The sequence below is a fragment of the Elephas maximus genome, chromosome 10 (genome assembly GCF_024166365.1).
Source record: "Elephas maximus indicus isolate mEleMax1 chromosome 10, mEleMax1 primary haplotype, whole genome shotgun sequence".
Lineage (NCBI taxonomy): Eukaryota > Metazoa > Chordata > Mammalia > Proboscidea > Elephantidae > Elephas > Elephas maximus.
In genome coordinates this window covers 61,011,290-61,027,135 of record NC_064828.1, presented here as the reverse complement: position 1 = coordinate 61,027,135, position 15,846 = coordinate 61,011,290, and positions in this window count along the sequence as shown.

Sequence of the window (15,846 nt, the reverse complement as noted above, 5' to 3'; positions counted from 1 at the left end):
ATTTGATATAATTTGAACATTTCCCTCTATTGTTCCTAAAGCTTGTGATTTCTAAGGATTCACGCCAAAAAATACACCCTCCATTAGTTCAGGATTCTATTCTATGACCCTATTTGTGTAGGCCTCTAAGGTATTTTTGGGCTGAGCATAAGTTGGAAAGCTGGAAACTCCATACTCTGTTGACTTCCAAATTCTTCTTAGTTAATAGAGAGGTCTCACACAGAAAAAACTACCTTATTCAGGAACAGCTCAAGTTCAGTTTAGTTGGGAATTCACTCAGATAAGGTATTACTTGAAAAGACAAACCTAAATCTATAACTAAATGAAGATTTTTTAATTTCATTTTGCAGCAAATTTCAGGCTAAGCCTTGATGGTATAGAACTGCCATAGCTGATGCCAGGTCACTGGACAAATCAATGTTTTTAGAAGACTTTTGCCTTGATTAAGAGATTCTAGTATAGTGGTTCCATTGCACTCTCACTGGGAATTTTTTTTTTTTTTAGCCAGAGTGTCTAACATATAAGTGTTAGCTTTGAAATGAACATGGGTTGTTATATTTCCATTAAATTTTGTTTTAAATAAACAAAGTCCTTTAAGGATGTTGTTTATTCTTTCAAGAAAGTCATCCTTTTAAGAAGAAATAATAACTTATGCAAAACATGTAGTTATGTACAGGTAAGAAAAACAAATTTTTTTTTTTTGTAAGAAGTAACACTTAAAACAAAACATTAAAATAAAAAAATGTAACATGACTTCCAGTTTCTTGTGCAACATGTAAAGGGCTTGGAAATCTTCATTCCTGTCCTCACAGCAAGAAAAAGCTGAACAAATTGAAAATCAACAACTCTTCTTAGATCCGTCAGAGAATTGAGGTCACAGGACAAACTGCTGCCCCCAAAACTTGAGAGACGGGAGAATACAGAGAATCACAGTTTCCCTGGAGCAGAAGTCACTGCTGGAGCCTGGTAGGGACACTTAAAGGATGAATAACTAATTGCTAGAGACTGAGCATGCACTAGCTTAGAGGCAAAAACTCCTGGGGGCCCAGCCTTAGGAAGGGCCCTCATGCTTTCATAAGTACTACCTCCAGGAGCCTAATCAGGTTTTCAGGATAAAGATGAGAGAAAAATTCTGGAAGATCTTAATATCATCAGTCAGAAGAAGACCATAGACCAAATGCAGAACAAAGGATCAATTGCTCATAGGCAAGTTCAAGTTGAAGCTGACGAAAATTAAAACAAGTCCACAAGAGCCAAAGTACAAGCTTGAGTATATCCCACCTGAATTTAGAGACCGTAATAAGAAAAGATTTGACGTGTTGAACACTAATGACCAAAGACCAGATGAGTTGTGGGATGATATCAAGGACATCATACATGAAGAAAGCAAGAGGTCACTAAAAAGACAGTAGAGAAGGAAAATACCAAAATAGATGTCAGAAGAGACTCTGAAACTTGCTCTTGAATGTGGAGTAGCTAAAGCATATCAAAGAAATGATTAAGTAAAAAAGCAGAACAGAAGATTTCAAAGGGCGTCTTGAAAAGACAAAGTAACATAATGAAATGCGCAAAGACCTGGAGTTAGAAAACCAAAAGGGAAGAACACGTTTGGCATTTCACAAGCTGAAAGAACCGAAGAAAAAAATTCAATCCTCGAGTTACAATTTTGAAGAATTCTATGAGTAAAATATTAAACAACTTAGGAAACATCGAAAGCAGATGGAAAAAATACAGAGTCACTGCACCAAAAATAATTGGTCAATATTCAGCCATTTCCAGAGGTAGTATGTGATCAAGAACCGATGGCACTGAAGGAAGAAGTCCAAACAGCTCTCCAGGAATTGAAGGAATACTAACTGAGATGTTTAAACAGAGGGATGTAGCCCTGGAAGCGCTCACATGCCTATGCCAGGAAATTTGGAAGACAGCTACCTGGCCAACTGAATGGAAGAGATTCATATTTGTGCCCATCCCAAAGAAAGATGATCCAACAGAATGTGGAATATATCAAATAATATTAATATCACGCATGAGTAAAATTTTGCTGAAGATCATTCAAAAGTGTTTGCAGCAGTACATCGACAAGGAACTACCAGAAATTCAATCCAGATTCAGAAGAGGATGTGGAAAGGGATACCACTGCTGATGTCAGATGGGTCCTGGCTGAAAGCAGAGAATACTAGAAAGATGTTTACCTGCATTTTATTGAGTATGTGGAGGCATTCGGCAGCGCGGATCCTAACAAATTATGGATAACATTGCAAAGAAGGGGAATTCCAGAACAATTAATTGTGCTCGTGTGAAACCTGTACACAGACCAAGAGGCAGTCCTTCAAACAGAACAAGGGGATACCATGTTGTTTAAAATCAGGAAAGGTGTGCACTAGGATTGTATTCTTTTACCATATTTATTCAATCTGTATGGTGAAGAAATAATCCAAGAAATTGGATTACATGAAGAAGAACATGGTATCGGGGTTGGAGGAAGATTCATTACAACCTATGATATGCAGATGATACAACCTTGCTTGCTGAAACTGAAAAGGACTTGCAGCATTTACTGATGAAGATCAAAGACTACCGCCTTCAGTGTGAATTATACCTCAACATAAAGAAAACAAAAATCCTCACAATTGGACCAATAAGCAACATCATAATAAACGGAGAAAAGATTGAAGTTGTCAAGGATTTCATTTTATTTGGATCCACAATCAATGCCCATGGAAGCAGCAGTCAGGAAATCAAATGACATACTGCATTGGGCAAATCTGCTGCAAAAGACTTCTTTAGTGTTAAAAAGCAAAGATATCACTCCCAACAAAAAAAAAGCCCTGGCCCAGACGGCTTCACTGCAGAGTTCTACCAAACTTTCAGAGAAGAGTTAACACCACTACTACTAAAGGTATTCCAAAGCATAGAAAATGACTGAATACTACCCAACTCATTCTATGAAGCCACCATCTCCCTGATACCAAAACCAGGTAAAGACATTACAAAAAAAGAAAATTATAGACCTATATCCCTCATGAACATAGATGCAAAAATCCTCAACAAAATTCTAGCCAATAGAATCCAACAACACATCAAAAAAATAATTCACCCTGATCAAGTGGGATTTATACCAGGTATGCAAGGCTGGTTTAATATCAGAAAAACCATTAATGTAATCCATCACATAAATAAAACAAAAGACAAAAACCACATGATCTTATCAATTGATGCAGAAAAGGCATTTGACAAAGTCCAACACCCATTTATGATAAAAACTCTTACCAAAATAGGAATTGAAGGAAAATTCCTCAACATAATAAAGGGCATCTATGCAAAGCCAACAGCCAATATCACTCTAAATGGAGAGAGCCTGAAAGCATTTCCCTTGAGAACGGGAACCAGACAAGGATGCCCTTTATCACCGCTCTTATTCAACATCGTGTTGGAAGTCTTAGCCAGGGCAATTAGGCTAGACAAAGAAATAAAAGGTATCCGGATTGGCAAGGAAGAAGTAAAGTTATCACTATTTGCAGATGACATGATTATATACACAGAAAACCCTAAGGAATCCTCCAGAAAACTACTGAAACTAATAGAAGAGTTTGGCAGAGTCTCAGGTTATAAAATAAACATACAAAAATCACTTGGATTCCTCTACATCAACAAAAAGAACACTGAAGAGGAAATAACCAAATCAATACCATTCACAGTAGCCCCCAAGAAGATAAGATACTTAGGAATAAATCTTACCAAGGATGTAAAAGACCTATACAAAGAAAACTACAAAGCTCTACTACAAGAAATTCAAAAGGACATACTTAAGTGGAAAAACATACCCTGCTCATGGATAGGAAGACTTAACATAGTAAAAATGTCTATTCTACCAAAAGCCATCTATACATTTAATGCACTTCCGATCCAAATTCCAATGTCATATTTTAAGGGGATAGAGAAACAAATCACCAATTTCATATGGAAGGGAAAGAAGCCCCGGATAAGCAAAGCACTACTGAAAAAGAAGAAGAAAGTGGGAGGCCTCACCTTACCCGACTTCAGAACCTGTTATACAGCCACAGTAGTCAAAACAGCCTGGTATTGGTACAACAACAGACACATAGACCAATGGAACAGAATTGAGAACCCAGATATAAATCCATCCACGTATGAGCAGCTGATATTTGACAAAGGACCAGTGTCAATTAACTGGGGAAAAGATAGCCTTTTTAACAAATGGTGCTGGCATAACTGGATATCCATTTGCAAAAAAATGAAACAGGACCCATACCTCACACCATGCACAAAAACTAACTCCAAGTGGATCAAAGACCTAAACATAAAGACTAAAACGATAAAGATCATGGAAGAAAAAATTGGGACAACCCTAGGAGCCCTAATACAAGGTATAAACAGAATACAAAACATTACCAAAAATGACGAAGAGAAACCAGATAACTGGGAGCTCCTAAAAATCAGACACCTATGCTCATCTAAAGACTTCTCCAAAAGAGTAAAAAGACCACCTACAGACTGGGAAAGAATTTTCAGCTATGACATCTCTGACCAGCACCTGATCTCTAAAATCTACATGATTCTGTCAAAACTCAACCACAAAAAGACAAACAACCCAATCAAGAAGTGGGCAAAGGATATGAATACACATTTCACTAAAGAAGATATTCAGGCAGCCAACAGATACATGAGAAAATGCTCTCGATCATTAGCCATTAGAGAAATGCAAATTAAAACTACGATGAGATTCCATCTCACACCAACTAGGCTGGCATTAATCCAAAAAACACAAAATAATAAATGTTGGAGAGGCTGCGGAGAGATTGGAACTCTCATACACTGCTGGTGGGAATGTAAAATGGTACAACCACTTTGGAAATCTATCTGGCATTATCTTAAACAGTTAGAAATAGAACTACCATACAACCCAGAAATCCCACTCCTAGGAATATACCCTAGAGATACAAGACCCTTCACACAAACAGATATATGCACACCCATGTTTATTGCAGCTCTGTTTACAATAGCAAAAAGTTGGAAGCAACCAAGGTGTCCATCAACGGATGAATGGGTAAATAAATTGTGGTATATTCACACAATGGAATACTACGCATCGATAAAGAACAGTGACGAATCTCTGAAACATTTCATAACATGGAGGAACCTGGAAGGCATTATGCTGAGCGAAATGAGTCAGAGGCAAAAGGACAAATATTGTATAAGACCACTATTATAAGATCTTGAGTAATAGTAAACCTGAGAAGAACACATACTTTTGTGGTTACGAGGGGGGGAGGGAGGGAGGGAGGGAGAGGGTTTTTTATTGATTAATCAGTAGACAAGAACTGCTTTAGGTGAAGGGAAAGACAACACTCAATACATGGAAGGTCAGCTCAATTGGACTGGACCAAAAGCAAAGAAGTTTCTGGGATAAAATGAATGCTTCAGAGGTCAGCGGAGCAAGCGCAGGGGTCTGGGGAACATGGTTTGCGGGGACTTCTAAGTCAATTGGCACAATAATTCTATCATGAAATCATTCTGCATCCCACTTTGAAATGTGGCGTCTGGGGTCTCAAATGCTAACAAGCGGCCATCTAAGATGCATCAATTGGTCTCAACCCACCTGGAGCAAAGGAAAATGAAGAACACCAAGGCCACACGACAACTAAGAGCCCAAGAGACAGAAAGGGCCACATGAACCAGAGACCTACATCATCCTGAGACCAGAAGAACTAGTTGGTGCCCGGCCACAATCGATGACTGCCCTGACAGGGAGCACAGCAGAGGACTCCTGAGGGAGCAGGAGATCAGTGGGATACAGACCCCAAATTCTCATAAAAAGACCAAACTTAATGGTCTGACTGAGACTGGAGGAATCCTGGCGGCCATTTTCCCCAGACCTTCAGTTGACACAGGACAGGAACCATCCCCGAAGACAACTCATCAGAAATGAAAGGGACTGGTCTGCGGGTGGGAGAGAGACGCTGATGAAGAGTGAGCTAATTATATCAGGTGGACACTTGAGATTGTGTTGGCAACTCTTGTCTGGAGGGGGGATGGGAGGATAGAGAGAGAGGGAAGCCGGCAAAATTGTCAAGAAAGGAGAGACTGAAAGGGCTGACTCAAGAGGGGGAGAGCAAGTGGGAGTAGGGAGTGAGATGTATGTAAACTTATATGTGACAGACTGATTGGATTTGTAAACGTTCACTTGAAGCTTAATAAAAGTTATTAAAAAAAAAAAACATAAAATAAAAAAAAAAAAAAGCAAAGATATCACCTTGCAGACTAAAGTGTGCCTGACCCAAGCCATGGTATTTTCAATAGGCTCATATGCATGCAAAAGCTGGACAATGAATAAGGAAGAATAAAGAAGAATTGATGCCTTTGAATTACGGTGTTGGTGAAGAATATTGAATATACCATGACCTGCCAGAAGAATGAGCAAATCTGTCTTGGAAGAAGTACAGCCAGAAAGCTGCTTAGAAGCAAAGATGGTGAAACTTCACCTCAAGTACTTTGGACATGTTATCAGGGAATCAATCCCTAGAAAAGGACATCCTGCTTGGTAAAGTAGAGGGTCAGCGAAAAAGGGGAAGACCCTCAATAGTATGGACTGACGCAGTGACTGAAACAATTGGCTCAAGTATAGCAATGATTGTGAGGGTCATGTAGGACTGGGCAGTATTTCATTCTGTTGTACACAGGGTCGCTGTGAGTCAGAACCAACTTGATGGCAGCTAACAGCAAGAGCTTTCCTTTCTTAACAATAGCCTCCTCTTAACGAAAACTAATTTATCAGAGCCTAGTCAACATGGGTTTTATTTTAACATACCTGGAAAGCCCGTAGGTGGCACAAATTTTTCGGTCTCAACTTCTAACCTAAATGTTGTCAGTTTGAATCCACCCATAGCTGTTGCTGAAGAAAGGCCTTCCTATCTCCTTCCATTAAGATTATAGCCAAGGAAATCCTATAGAGTAGTTCTACTCTGTCACACATGGGGCTGGTCAGAATCAACTTAATGGCAATGGGTTTGGTTTTGGTTTTTGGAATCTACCTTGGGAAGAGAAATGCCCAAATCCAGCTCCCTCTAGCCTTCTGTCTCACCAAAGGGGCAGCAGAGGAAGCTTTCAGGTATTCATTTATGAATTTCACAGTCCAAGGACACAAGCTCATTAAAAGATGAGATCTAATCATGCAATTCTAGAACACTTCTCCTTCCCTCTCACTTTACCACCACATCAATAGGGTTTCTATATGACGTCAGGGGGTTACAGCTGAAAGACCTGCAAGCTTCAGATGTTATTTAAGATGAAGTCTCTAGGGAAGCCCAAAAACAACAGGGGAGACAAAAACAAGGGTACTAGAGGAAATTTTAGCTTGTGGCAGCTACAGATAACAGTAAACACTGCCTAGCTTGGAGTTTATGCAAAAACAGTAAAATTGGAAAGTGAATAACATTAAAGTGAGGCAACTCCTGAAAAGGCTAGAATAGGACTACCAGGGTGGAGGTGGTGGGGAGGGAAAGGTCAGGTACACAGGCAGGGGTAGTATGATTAGAAGCAGAGACTCTTCTCACCAACACTGCCCACCTCCAGGGACCTGTCTGAAAACCGCAGCATCTCCAGTAGGCCATCCTTCACCATTCCACTGAGCATGCTGGGTTTGCAGTGCAGACAAAACAAGCTGTTTTGGATTTTGTGGGATAAAGGTCTTCCATTGACAGCAATCCTCATGCAGTGGTCCAGCAGAATGACCCTTTTCTTGCCTGTAGCCTTTGCAGAAACTATGTGTGTGATGGTTAATTTTATGGGTCAGCCTAGCTAGGCTATGATTTTTGGTGGTTTGGCCAGATATTGGACTGACTGCTGTTCCGTAATATAATGTGAAGTATGTAATACAATGTAATGTTGTGCATCATGTTATCACCGTCCACTGTGTAGTCAACCAATCAGTTGAAAGGGAAGTTTTTTTTTAGGGATATAATCTTCTTCAAGAATACAAATGGATATTTTAGTAGAGATTTCCCTCTCTCGACCCTGTACTCTTCTCATCACTTGACCTCCAGATCTTGGGATATAAGCCTGCAGAGGTCTTCAGCTTGCCCCTGACTGGCAGATTTTGGATTCACCAGCCCCTGCAATTCTGTGAGCCAGCAGAGTTCTCCAGCCTACCATCTGACCTACAGATTTGGGACTTGCCAGCCCTCATAATTGAGTGATCCATTTACTTGAAGTTAATCTCTCTCTCTGTATTTATATGTATACATTTGCCTCACTGGTTTTTCTCCTCTAGAGGTCCTGACTAAGATTATGTGAGATAATCTGTTTGATAAACCTTCTCCCCACCATCAATTTCCATGGCTCAAGATAAGCACGTCATTATTGTCAAACAGAATGAAAAGTCCCTGACACCTGGACAAATGAGTGTTGCTGCTGAAAGGAAAACCCCAGCTCCTGTATCTTAAGAGTGAACATCAACGGAACAGCATTAGCCTACACCCAATGACTCTCTTCCCATTAAAATGGGCATTTGATAGTAAGCAAAATACCATAGGATTGTTGTGAGGATTAAACGAGGTAACCTGTATCAAGCTCTTATCTAGGGCTCTGGTAGCAGCAGCAGCATTACGAACAACAGCAAGACAGCTAACTTTCGGTGAACATTATGGTTCCATGGCATTCAGAAGAGTTAAGCTTACTCTTCCCTTCCCCCCTTCCCTGCTTTTATTTTTTGCTAATAATATATAATTCAACAGGTTCGAAAGGGTTTAGGGTAAAAAAGCCTCCCTCCCTCTGCTGCTGCCAGCCATACAGATTCCCTTATAGGAGGCAACCACTTTCATAGATTCTTGTATCCTTTCAAAACATTCTATGCATTTATAAATAGTTATTGTTTCCTCACAAATGACAGTTTTTGCCCTGGCTTTTTTTCATTTTAACATATCAGTGCATATAGTCCTATTTGACTATGAAAGTGATTTGTACCGTGTTTATCATATTGGTTTTGATTATGTTGGTAGTATTTATTTGAGAACTAAACTGGTTCTTAACATGATTTCTACTTCTATTAATGTTAATTACTATTCCAAATTCACATTAAGATTTCTTTCACTTTTGGTCTAATGAAGATGTACTCCAAAAGATAGTTTGTATATTTTAATAGGAAACACCTTATGTGAATTTGAACAGTTCTTTTTATACTGGCTGGTTTTAGGCTCAGAAATACGTCCTTTGTTGTGGAATTGGCAGCAAGCAAAGGTAGACAAAGCCTCCTGGATGATTGTGATAATTTCCATACTTTCAATGATTTACGTAAGACCATGTTCATTCGAATGGACTCTTTAATTGCCAAACAATGAATATAGACTAGGAAACCTATTTTAATTTATACCCATAGGTGGTTGTTAACTCAGGATTTGTGTTAAAGGTACATTTCTTCCACTTAAGTAAGCGGAATGACCAGACATGTAGGAGGTCTAGCCAGGTGCTAAAAACTTAGGCCCTCAGGCCCTGATTACGGAGGCTGGATGGACTTGCCTACTGCATGCAGGTCCAACTCCTGCTTGGCTCCCCATATGAAGTCACTATCTTTTGGGCTGGCATCCAAGTTTGGCATCATTTATCTACACAAACAGGTGTTCCCATAAAATGAGCTGCACAAAAAGCAAATGCTATGGCAGAGCTCAAGGATTTCTCACTTGATGTTTGTGTAGATGGTATGTTTAGAGACAGGGTGAGTTTCTTCACAGTCTCAAGAAGCTAAACAGAGAAAATATCAAGATCAATGTTTTCCAGTGTAGAATAGCTGAAATATATAGGTTTATTTTAAATAACTTCTTTAAAAGCACACTGATTCCCCAAATGGCTTTAATATGATTTACCCTACATTTCCTGGTGTTAGCAATCATGCTAGCATGTAGATGACATCTAGCATAGAGTTAGAACAAAAGAAAAATTGGTAAAATGTTTAAAGGTAATTAGGGTGGGGCAAAGAGGATGGAGGAAAGGCTGGAACAGAGACAAGTTGAGGCATTTGCAAATGAAAAGAGGTGTATTAAATTCAAATCAAAATATTTTTGGAGCTCTCACTATTACCAAAGTACTGGGATACTCTGAAGACGTGACTCTCTGGAAACAGTTCAGGAGACTGAAGCACACTTTTAAAAAGAAATGTATTTGGAGTGTTTACCTAAAGATACAGAACAGAATTTCTTGTCTGGCCTTCAGGACTTCAGATTGGTTCAGCTCCCAGCTATTTTAAAATTCTGAGGTCGTTCTGGATTGCAAATTTTAACAGGGTGAGAGCACTATATAATTTTTTTTGTTGTTGTTTGAAATCTCTTATACATTTCTGAGAATGAATAACATGAGTAGAGGAACAATCCAATCTGAATAACCAATTTTCCAAGACCAATTCTGTTCGTCTTAGTATACCAACTCAAAAGACCAGATTTCATAAAATTTAAGAGCACAATGCCACATTTTAGGGGCAACACTTAAAAAAAATAATATTCTTTTATTTATCACTTCCTTACTCTGAGTTATCACAAAACTGAGATACCGTGATTTCTAAGTAGGGGAAGCCCCACATGTCTGTCAGTTTGTCGTACTGTGGGGTCTTGGTGTGTTGCTGTGATGCTGGAAGCTATGCCACCCGTATTCATATACAAGCAGGGTTACCCGTGGAGGATAGATTTCAGCTGAGCTTCTAGACTAAGACAGACTAGGAAGAAGGACCTGGCAGTCTACTTCTGAAAAGAATTAGCCAGTGAAAACCTTATGAATAGCAGCGGAATATTGTCTGATATAGTGCCGGAAGATGATGTCCCCAGGTTGGAAGGCACTCAAAAGACAAATAGGGAAGAGCTGCCTCCTCAAGTTGAGTCGACCTTAATGACGTGGATGGAGTAAGCTTTCGGGACCTTCATTTGCTGATGTGGCATGACTCAAAATGAGAAGAAAGAGCTGCAAACATCCATTAATAATTGGAATGTGGAATGTATGAAGTATGAATCTAGGAAAATCGGAAATTGTCAAAAATGAAATGGAACAAATAAACATCGACACCCTAGGCATTAGTGAGCTGAAATGGACCAGTATTGGGAATTTTGAATCGGACAATCACATAGCCTACTATGCTGGGAATGACAACTTGAAGAGGAATGGTATTGCATTCATTGGGAAAAGAACATTTCAAGCTCTATCCTGAAGTACAAGGCTGTCAGTGATAGGATAATATCTATATGCCTACAAGGAAGACCAGTTAATATAACTACTATTCAAATTCACACACCAACCACTAAGGCCAAACATGAAGAAACAGAAGATTTTTATCAGCTGCTGCAGTCTGAAATTGATCGAACATGCATTGATAATTACTGGTGATTGGAATGACAAAGTAGGAAACAAAGAAGGATCAGCAGTTGGAAAATATGGCCTTGGTGATAGAAACAATGGCAGAGATCGAATGATAGAATTTTGCAAGACCAATGACTTCCTCATTGCAAATACCTTTTTTCACCAATATAAATGGTGACTGTATACATGGACCTTGCCAGATGGAACACACAGGAATCAAATCAACTAGATCTGTGGAAAGAGATGATGAAAAAGCTCAGTATCATCAGTGAGAACAAGGCCAGGAGCCAACTGTGGAACAGACCATCAGTTGCTCATATGCAAGTTCAAGGTGAAACTGAACAAAATCAAAGCAAGTCCATGGGAGCCAAAATACAACTTTGAGTATATCCCACCTGAATTTAGAGATCATCTCAAGAATAGATTTGACACGTTGAACACTAATGACCGAAGACCAGATGAGTTCTGGAATGACATCAAGGACATCATACATGTAGAAAGCAAGAAGTCATTGAAAAGACAGGAGAGAAAGAAAACAACAAGATGGATGTCAGAAGAGACTCTGAAACTTGCTCTCAAATGCCGAGCAGCTAAAGCAAAAGGAAGAAATGATGAAGTAAAAGAAGTGAACAGAAGATTTCAAAGAGCCGCTCGAGAAGACAAAGTATTATAATGGCATATGCAAAGAGCTGGAGATAGAAAACCAAAAGGGAAGAACATGCTTGGCATTTCTGAAGCTGAAAGAACTGAAGAAAAAATTCAAGCCTCGAGTTGGAATAATGAAGGGTTCTGTGGGGAAAATACTACACGACACAGGAAGCATCAAAAGAAGATGGAAGGAATACGCAGTGTCATTATACCAAAAAGAATTAGTCGACGTTCAAACATTTCAAGAGGTGGCATATGATCAAGAACGGATTGTGCTGAAGGAAGAATGCAAGGGCATGGGTGAAAAATAAGGCTCCAGAAACTGACAGAAAATCAATTGAGACGTTTCAACAAATAGATGCAGTGCTGGAAATGCTCACTCATCTATGCCAAGAAATATGGAAGACAGCTTCTTGGCCAACTGACTGGAAGAGATCCATATTTATGCCTATTCCCAGGAAAGGTGATCCAACCTAACGCAGAAATTATTGAAAAATATCATTAATATCATATGCAAGAAAAAATTCTGCTGAAGATCATTCAAAAGTGCTTGCAGCTCTATCTTGACAGGGAACTGCCAGAAATTCAGGCCAGATTCAGAAGGGGATGTGGAACTAGGGATATCATTGCTGATATCAGATGGATCCTCTCTGAAAGCAGAGAATACCAGAAGGATGTTTACATATGTTTTATTGACTATACAAAGGCATTCGGCCTTGTGGACCATAACAAATTATGGATAACATTCAGAAGAATGGGAATTCCAGAATACTTAATTGTGCCCATGAGGAACCTGTCCATAGATCAAGAAGCAGTTGTTCAGACAGAATAAGGGGGTACTGATTGGTTTAAGGTCAGGAAAGCTGTGCGTCAGGGTTGTATCCTTTCACCATACCTATTCAATCTGTATGCTGAACAAATAATCTGAGAAGCTGGTCCATAAGAAGAAGAATGCAGCATCAGGATTGGAGGAAGACTCATTCATAACCTACAATATGCAGATGACACAACCTTGTTTGCTGAAAGTGAAGAGGAATTGAAGCACTTACTGACGAAGACCAAAGACCACAGCCTTCAGTATGGATTGCATTTCAACATAAAAAAAAAACAAAATCCTCACAATTGGACCAATAAGAAACATCATGATAAATGGAGAAAAGATTGAAGTTGTCAAAGATTTCATTTTGCTTGGATCCACAATCAATACCCATGGAAGTGGCAGTCAAGAAATCAAAAGATACCTTGCATTGGACAAATCTACTGCAAAGGACCTCTTTAAAGTGTTGCAAAGCAAAGATGTCACTTGAAGACTAAGGTGTGCCTGTCAAGCCATGGCGTTTTCAATTGCATCATATGCATGTGAAAGCTGGACAATGAATAAGGAAGACCGGAGAAGAATTTGAATTATGGTGTTTGTGAAGAATGTTGACTATACCATGGACTGCCAAAAGAACAAACAAATCTGTTTTGGAAGAAATACAACTAGAATGCTCCTTAGAAGGAATGATGGCGAGACTGCATCTTACATACTTTGGATGTCTTATCAGGAGGGATCCGTCCCTGGAGAAGGACATCATGCTTAGTAAAGTACAGGGTCAGTGGGAAAGAGGAAGACCCTCAATGAGAAAGACTGACACAGTGGCTGCGAAAATGGGCTCAAGCATAACAATTGTAAGTATGGTGCAGGACCGGGCAGTATTTCATTCTGTTGTGCATAGGGTCGCTATGAGTCGGAACTGATTCAAGGGCACCTAACAACAACAAGAAATAGGGGAAAAACAAAAGAAAAAAGAACTCTCAGAATTCTTAGAAATAAATCCCCATATATTACTATTTAAAAACATATCATTTTTAGATTAAATAAAAATTTAATAAAGCACAAAAACTAGAAAAAATTTAATATTTGTCTACTTAGGTCATTCAAACAAGTCAAATGTAATTGTGTAAATTAATTACCTGCCATAAACGTGGCTTCTTTTTGAATTTTATACATGAGTTTTGATATTTTCTTTAAGCTACATGATGCAGCATGCAGTTGGGATCTACTTTTAATCTACTAGTAAGAGATAAACTGTGATAATTTCTTTGTATTTTTTTTTTTTTGTATATATTGAATAACTAGAATTAACCCTGCCTTCCTCAGAATTGTTCACTGGCATTTAGCATGACTAGTTAAATACTGAAAATCTTTCCTTAATCCAGTATCTTCATCTCCAGGTAGTTTTATACATCCCTTACAATTCATCGTTTCTCCTGAAGGAGCATTAAATCACTCAGAAATAACACCTATGGTTACCCGTTGCCATCGAGTCGATTCCGACTCATAGCAACCCTAGAGAACAGAGTAGAACTGCACCGTAGGGTTTCCAAGGAGTGGCTGGGGGATTTGAACTGCCGACCTTTTGGTGGCAGCCCTAGCTCTCAGCCATTACACCACCAGGGCTCCAACACCTATTGTTACTTAAAACCCCGTGCTGTCGAGTTAATTCAGACTCATAGCGACCCTATAGGACAGAGTAGAACTGCCCCATAGAGTTTCCAAGGAGCACCTGGCGGATTCGAACTGCCAACCCTTTGGTTAGCAGCCGTAGCACTTAACCACTGCGCCACCAGGGTTTCCATTGTTACTTAAAGTAAACATGGAAAAGTTTAAAGTTGTCATATGTACCATTGTTATAAGTTAATTTACAGTAATTTTTTGAGTAGGATGTTTATTTGCAGTGTCAAATTCCTTAGGGTTTACAAAAAAAAAAAAAAACCAAGGAGGGTAAAGAAATGGATATTTGTCACCAAAGTGGAGCTACTTCCTCAGTTGTCTGCTCGTTGTAGTATTTAGGTCTTATGAAGTCATACCACTGTCTTCTTAAATTAATCTCAACTAGAAAGACATGATATTTTTCATACCTCATGTTAATCCATTTATAAAATACGGTTATAAGGAGGGAGAGATGATAATAAAAGGTGAGGTTGGTTTAATATCTGCTTTCTAAAAGGTGAAAATGGATGCCCCTTTCAAGATTTATTCTAGGTAGCTGCAAGTCCCCATTCTCTCTGCGAACATTTGCTTGTGTTTAATGTCTCCTTTTGATTTGGGAGATAACTAACAAGTCTGGTGTTTAAGTTCATCTCTCTGAGCAAGAAGCTCAATTAATGGTCTCATATGGGTACACATTAAGATCAATTTAATATATTTAACTCGTTATACATTTGATTGGGAAAGGTCATCACTAGGAAAAAGAGTTATGTTTGGTGAACATTTTTTCATCACAGTCACTCATTGTATAGATTAAAATAACAATGTGATTGCTTTACATTGTAGCTGTGTCTCTGCTACATTATGATCTTAATGTAGTCACAGAGCTCAAGCTTTACGGTTTTTATTTCTAACTACATTTACGTCTTTTCCAACTCTGTACTACTTTACGAGCACATGAAAATGATTAAAATTCTGATTATTAATATGAGCAAAACAAAAAAGAACATCTTCAAAATTAAAATTCAGAGAGAAATTGAATCCCATAACGGAGTATTCATTTATATTCAGTGTATGCTAATAATCTTCAGTCTGTACGTAGGATCTAAAAATTCAATCAGTAAATCACTTTAATAACAGAATCCAAAAATGAAAAGGCAAAATAGTTTTTTCCAAGATAACCACATGCTGCTATTGATCAAAGCTCGATCTAGATTCATATGCTATTGACAAGCTGCAAATGGGATTTTATAGATTTATCAAAGTTAATGTATCATCAACAAATGTTTTGGTAACGCTTTCTGTTAGCTGTTGCTCTTGGACGTATCACGAGCAAACACAATGACTCTGGTTATTCCTTTCTCTGT